The following is a 7,169-nucleotide window of genomic DNA, read 5'->3' on the forward strand; positions in this document are numbered from 1 at the left end:
AAATAAAATAAAACATCTCTACACACACTTCCTCAATCATCATGAAATGGTAGCCTTCCCCAAAGTGCATTTGTCTTGACAGATGTTAGACTTCCCGGTGGGGAACTGCAAGTGTGGCTTGTCTGGTGGCCGTATGTGCGTCCCCCAGCTCTGCCCTGAGTGCGAGCCAAGGGGCGTGTGTGTGTGTGTGTGTGTGTGTGTGTGTGTGTGTGTGTGTGTGCTGGGGGCGGGAGGGGGTCGTTATTTTCAGGTTCCTTGGTAAGCTCGGTACCACCCGGTGCTCAGGCATCCCGAGGGCAGCCTGAGGTCCGGGGAAAGGGCCGAGCTGCTGTCCGAGGTGACGCAGTAGCCGCTGAGCTGCGTCCCTGCAGGAACGCCAGGCTCTGCTGTCGGTGGTAGAACAGGCCTCTCAGCCACCACCTTGGTCTCAGAGCATCCGACACAGAGCAGGTGTCGCGGCAGGTCCCTCGGCCCTGCAGGATGCTGACAGCCCTCAGCTGGCACTCACACCAAGCTGTGCTCGCCTGAGTCAGGAAGGCCCCAGAGCCGCCCTCCAGCGGGAGAGTGACCGGAGGATAATGAGATGTGTGAGCTGGACGCCGGGTAGAGAGTGGAGCGCCCTGGAGCGCCGTGCAGTGAGTCTAGAGCCTGGAGGTGATGGATGTCAGGGGTGGATGTTTGCAGCGTCCCGTTCAAGCTTTGCGGGGAGATGGGAAGTGACAAAACGAAAACCAAAAATCCAACTTTCCTACTTTTGGAGCAGTTATCACCAATACCGATCTTAATGGGTGTGACAAAAATGAGGTTTTCCCTCCACTGGCATCATTTTACTCTCCCATATTTCAAAAGGTACCAAAGCCAACTTTTCAAGCACATTTCAAGGTGTTGCAGAGGGAGCCTGGTGGAAGAATCAGGTCACCGGCTTGACCAATCAGTGGGAGGGGGGTGGGGGGAGTTAGTTGCCTGCCTGCCAACCTGGTCTGTGGCATTGCAAGCCCTACCGGTGAAATCACTCATAGGAGACAGGCCACGTGCACCGAATCTGGGGTCCCCAGAAGGAGGACACGCCCTCTGTCTAACTGGGAAGCACGAAGCCCAGATGGACCCCCCATCCCTTACAGTGCCCCCCACTAACCGCACGATGGGGCATCAGGGCGCCTTTGTAAGGTGAGGGCTGGCAGGGAGGATTTTCAATGGTGTGTGGTTGGAATCCTCTGTAAGGAGACTCCTGTCTGGGCCCCTATTTCCACTGGGAGGCTCCACAGTAGAATTCTTGATGGCAGAGCACACAGGTTGACCGATGGGAGCCGACAAGAGACAGCATCTTTGCCACCATCTGCACCAAAATTTAAAGTCACTCTTGGGCTCAAGAAAGAGCAGGCAACCTCTGAGTGCCAACACGTGGGAAAGAAATGCAGAGCCCACTGACCCAGGGATCCAGTGCTCCTTGCCAAACGAACGGGGAGCTCACATATTTCTGAGTTCTGCTCTGACATGTGCACACACATTACAAGGATATATTCCTTTAATTTTTGCAACTGGAAAATTTCTTTAATTCGGTCTATGCTTGTATAACACAAAGATGGCCAAGAATCCACCAGCCCCCACCAATCTGACGCTCAGGCCCATCTGTAAGTGGCTGGCCACACACGTGTGCACATGGCTATTAGGTAGCTTCTTCAAACAATTCAATGAAAAAAGATCGTATTTATATGTATATAGATTACATATATGTATGTATGTATATAAAACCATGGCATTCTTCATTCTGGCCCAAGATAATAAATCACACATCGCGCCACTCACCGAACGCCTAGTAAACGCAGGACATGCCAGTCAAGGGCCAGCTGGCGTGCATCAAGGCCACCTGGCATGGATAGCAGTGGGACACCAGGTCACCAGGAAGAAGACGCTCGCTCGCGGAACTGCATTTCCGATATACGCATATATATGTGCGTACGTGTGTGTGTATGCGCGTGTATGCCTGTGTGTGAGTTTGCAAAGTAGAAAACACCAGTTCACTCTGTTCATACTAAGCATGTTAAAGAAATCAGATTTTGTAACCGAGAACACATTTTTTCTTTAAAAAGGAACATTGAAGGTCTTCAAAAATTGCTACAGTACAAAAAAGGGGTGTGTGTGTGTGTGTGTGTGTGTGTGTGTGTGTGTGTATGTCTGTGTGTCTTTATATATTTATATATGTACATTAACCAGAAATAGCAACTCTATCGGAAGAGATGCCCACTCCTGTTTTCTGTAAGATTTCTCCTCGTGGTTCGCTTGGCTTCGGCTTTGTCACCAAGTCTCTCGGGTCAGTACATGGCACATAATGGTATTATTGGCACAGGTTCAAAATCGCAGTACAAATCCCGGCTTCCGGTGTGTCCTCCTGCCCTTTCTGTGTCTCCAGCTCTTCCTCTTGGATCATCTTCTTTCTGTTCCCCAAAGAAGCTCTCGGAGAAGGCAGTTCCCCATAGGCGTCGGCATTTTTATAAAAATATATTTGGCCTATAGCGTCCTGCTCTGTGAGTTCCCCACCGGCAAACAGAAGTGGTAGGTGTGGGGACCCTCCCCTTAGATAGTTTAGTTTTAGGTTTTGTGTGTTTTTTTTGTAATTTGTAATTTTTTTTTTTTTTTTTTTTACAGGTTCACCAACGGAATCCTGCATGGAAAGAAAACAAGGAGAGATTAAATGGCAGCAAGCTGAGGGCAGGAGGTGTCTACGCAACCCCTCTGAGCCTCCGTCACAGAGACCCGGGTGCACAGCTCCCTGGCTAGGGACACCCAAGTGTCCTGGGGATGCCAAGGCTGTCTCACTGGACCTGGTCACCAGGGGCTGGTACACACGCTAGGAATCCCAGGGGGAACCTCGTGTTAACTACGGTAACTGATGGAGTGGTCCTCCTGCCTGCGTGGGAGGGGGTCTGAGCTTCACAAGAGGGCGCTGGGCCCACCCCCAGTGTTAACCCACAAGGCTGTGGCACCCCAGGCCTGCAGGTGACTGAATGCATCCAGCATCCTGCTCGCTCCCTTTCCAGTTCCCACCACCACAGGCAGAGGGTCCACAGAGGGGCTATGGCAAGCAACGGAGTCCATTTCAATCCACTGCTCAGCTGGACGCTCGCTGAGTCTGGGACTCAGGAGAGGCTGATGGACTGCGTCAGAAAAACCACCTCCCGGATCTCCCCAAGAGGGGATCTTGCTGGAGAGAGAAAGAACGTGAACCGCCATGCTTGCAGGCCAGGTCAGCGGGCTGCAAAGAAGCTGGTGGCTCTTGCCCAGCCTGGGGGTGCCACCTCGGAAAATGGGGACCCCAGAGTCATCCTGCCTCAGGGACACACCCCGAAGTCAGCATGTCAGAGAGTCAGGGAGTCAGAGAACTACAGCCATCCCGGGCACGGCCAGGTGAGTCGGGACGCCCCACGGCTCGGGCCGGAGGGGCTCTGGCTCAAAGCTGCAGCTCCGTTATGAGGATGGGGCCATGCCTCTCTCTGCTGTCACTCAGAGCCCTCACCTGCACCCACACTGCAGGAAATGCGGACCCTCAAATGGTATAAAGAAGAAGGTCATGGCACCCTTCTTCTAAAGAGACTAGGAGGTAGGGTTCTTTCTCCTGAATCAAATAAGCCCCCTGGGTGGTCCTCGACAGGACAGAGGGCTGAAGGGCATCCAGGTGGGGCGACACACCTGCAGCCCGCAGGAGAGCATCTGGTCAGCACTGACTCCGTCATCTTCTCCGAGGGCATCGGCCTGCCAAAGTCTATTCCACGTGGGGAGGGGGTGGCAGTGCCCGTTCCCTCTCCAGGACCCCTCCCAGTCTGGACGAGGAAGGCAGGGCCCCTGCTCATCACCTTGCCTTGCCTTTTACCTCTAAATGACACCTGTTTGGGCAACTCCAGGAGGCCAAAATGGGGCATCTACTCATCTCCTGTGGGATGGCCTGCCCTGCTGTGAGCAGGGGTGTCATCACGTGTGATGAAACGGACATCCCGTCAGATGTGTCCTGGACCACTCTCGGCAGCTGTGCCCCGGCCCCTCCCGCCCCCTCAGCTCTCTAGGATTTGGGGGTGGGAGGTGGTTAAAACAGAGGGGAATGTCCCTCTTGTATGTCTATGTTTTCTAATCTTTTGAACCTTAAAAAAATGTGGAGACAAATCCTATGTGATCCCCCCTTATATGTGGCCCCTAGAGTTGTCATGGAGATGAAGAGTGGAATGCTGGGTGCTGGGGCCTGGAGGAGTTAGTGTTTAAGGGAGACAGAAAGTCAGTTTGGGAAAATGAAAAGAGTTCTGGAGATGGATGGTGGTGACGGCTGTGTAAGCAATTGCGAATGTACTTAATGCCAGAGAACTGTCCTGTTAAAAACAGTTAAAATGATCGATTTTATGTTCTGTGTATTTTACTACAATTTTAAAATTAAAAAAAAATACATTGAAAAAATATGGGGACACTAAAAGCTGGGCCTAGTGACCATTTGCCCAGCCCTGGGACAGTCTCCGGCTTGAGCTGCTGCCCGCTGTCCCAGCAGGACGACCCCGGCCCCTCTCCACCCTCAGCCGGGTCCAGGGTGGGACTGTGAACCAAGGGCCTCCTTCCCTAAGAAGGAAGGTTTCCTTGAGAACTGTAGCCCTGGGCTGCTCTCCTACCCTTTCTCGTGGCCTTAACCGGACAGATGGACAGATGGAGGGAGGGGCTGCTTCTGTTTCTTCCCTGGGGCTAGCGTCTCCTAGGGGTTTTTCCAAACAGATATTATCTGCCACTTAAAAGCCTTCAGGTCTAGAGCATGGACTTGAGGACACGGGGAGGGGGAAGGGGAAGCTGGGACGAAGTGAGAGAGTGGCATGGACACATATACACTACCAAACATAAAACAGATAGCTAGTGGGAAGCAGCCGCAGAGCACAGGGAGATCAGCTCGGTGCTTTGTGACCACCTAGAGGGGTGGGATAGGGAGGGTGGGAGGGAGATGCAAGAGGGAGGAGATATGGGGATATATGTATACGTATAGCTGATTCACTTTGTGATACAGCAGAAACTAACACACCACTGTGAAGCAATTATACTCCAATAAAGATGTTTAAAAAAAAAAAAGCCTTCAGTGCCTCTACGGTGGTTCCTCAGATTCTTCAGGACGAGGTCCTGCCCCCTCTTCCCCCATCCCTCCCTCTCCCTCTCCCCCTTCCAGGTGGCACCCTGGCCTCAGATCGCAAATCTCCTACCTGAAGTCCCCCAAGTTCCTGCTGATGGTTACCTCCCTAGAGAGGCCTTTGTGGATACCCTCTCCTTTCCTAAACGTGTTCTCTGTTCCATTTCTGTTAGAGCATCGGTTCCATGGCTCCTCAGGCACAGGACGACCTGAACTGGTTTGTATCTGAGCATGTATATGTCACATGTCACCCAGGTGTCACAGGGTGCCTGCCAGGTCCACCTAGGTTTTCCCAGGTGCCAGCTTGGAGCCTGGCCTGGGGAGAAAAATCAACACTGGATGAAACTCAAAGAGGCATCTCTGTGAAAGGAGCTTTGTCCTTCTCGCCTTATCTGCCTGGAATGACCTTCACATGTTGCCTGTCTGGGAGGATGGATGGAGGGGCTCCTGGGCCACATGGGGGCCAAGCCTCTTCCAAACCTTCCAGCATCTGCTTCTATCTGGCATCTCAGGATGAAAAAAAAAGGAGAGAGAGAGAAGGAGCGATGGCTCCAACTCTGCGCCTTGAGTTGCCATTGGAACAGCAGTGCTGGCTTCCTGCAGAGGTGACTGTCCCCTGCAAGAAGAAGGAGGGGTCTGAGGCTGCCTGGCCATCTTCCAGGCCTGCCCTACATTCCAGTTGAAACCCTGCTGCTTTACACTCAGCTCGCGGGGGAGGGCTCGGGTTTTTCTGCTCCAAAGGCTCAGAGCAAGAGCCTCTCAGCCTGGCGATAACCCTGGGAGGGGCGGGAGGGGGAGGTGCGTCCTGCTCGGAGAAGGGCAATGGCGAGGTTGTGCACCCGGCGGCGAGGGTGTGCATGCAAGACGCTGGGCCAGAAAGAAAAGCTGTGGCTGCTGAGAGAGCTGAGCGATGGGATCCCGGATGAATTCTGACTTGGGAGAAACCAGTGCCCTCTGCTGCCCAGAAGGGGATGCTCGGCTCCTGGGCCCGCCGGGCTGCGAACCACACAGGGGGTCCTGGGCTTAAAGACCAGCATCAGCTTTTGCAGAAGAAAGAGAACAGGGAGAAGGCAGCGAGGCCTCCTGGAGCGTGGAGCCTCTCGTTCGTTAGTTTCTCCACTTCCGGAAAAAGCTCCTTCCCCACCGGTTTCCTTGGTGCCGGTTCTCAGCTTGGGGAGAGAATGGTTTCCAGGAGGGTCTGGATGTTGCTTTGAAGAAAATGTTCCTTTGATTTACAGAAGCTGGATATTCTGTCAATGTATTTTTTAGAACAAAGTGGGAAGGCTCAGGTGCGTTTCTTGATTTTTTTTTATTAGTTATATCTTTGGCGTGTTTTTGAAAATAATAATAACACATGATTTATTTCTCACTTGCTTCAGATGCAAGAGCTTTTATGACTTGTCAGGCTGGGTTCGGAATGAAGTGGCCTTGGCAAACGGAAAGATCTGAACACTGATGAGGTTTTCTGAGTTTACTCGCTACATGAAAAATGACAGGAAATTAGCCCAAGAGCCAATGACAGGTGTGTGTCCAAGGTCCCTTTCCTCGGAGCAGGAAAGGCCGCCTCATTCTGTCTCGTCCAGAGCATTCAGTCAGGCTCCACCACGGAGGGGGTTTGAGGCAAGAGTTAGCGGGAATCTCTCGGAGAGGTTGAATCTAGGCAAACAGGCTTAACTTCTGCCCGGGCTGGGTCACCTGTGTTCACAAGGCCCAGCATTGCTGTCAACCCGCCAGCAGGGAAGCGGACTGGGCGGGGCTCAGGTCCCAGCTGTACGTGTGGGTTAGCGTGAGCATGCAAGACGGTGCGGTAACAAACTACTGTAGCATCATTAAAACTGCATTTGGAGGGCTTCCCTGGCGGCGCAGTGGTTGCGCGTCCGTCTGCCGATGCAGGGGACGCGGGTTCGCGCCCCGGTCCGGGAGGATCCCACGTGCCGCGGAGCGGCTGGGCCCGTGAGCCGTGGCCGCTGAGCCTGCGCGTCCGGAGCCTGTGCTCCGCAACGGGAGAGGCCGCGGCAGTGAG

At 53.3% G+C, this 7,169-nt stretch overlaps 1 protein-coding gene across 1 annotated transcript in view; it reads right to left on the bottom strand.

Annotated features, from left to right (window-relative positions):
• Window positions 1-2,150: 2,150 nt before the first annotated feature.
• Window positions 2,151-7,169, bottom strand: part of AJAP1 (adherens junctions associated protein 1) — a 63,513-nt gene continuing 58,494 nt past the window's right edge. The window contains exon 5 of the mRNA XM_024125628.1: window positions 2,151-2,662. The gene's annotated coding sequence lies outside the window, so the exon portion shown is untranslated. The remainder of the gene's footprint in view (window positions 2,663-7,169) is intronic.

The sequence above is a fragment of the Physeter macrocephalus genome, chromosome 3 (assembly GCF_002837175.3).
Source record: "Physeter macrocephalus isolate SW-GA chromosome 3, ASM283717v5, whole genome shotgun sequence".
In the NCBI taxonomy this organism is placed as follows: Eukaryota; Metazoa; Chordata; class Mammalia; order Artiodactyla; family Physeteridae; genus Physeter; species Physeter macrocephalus.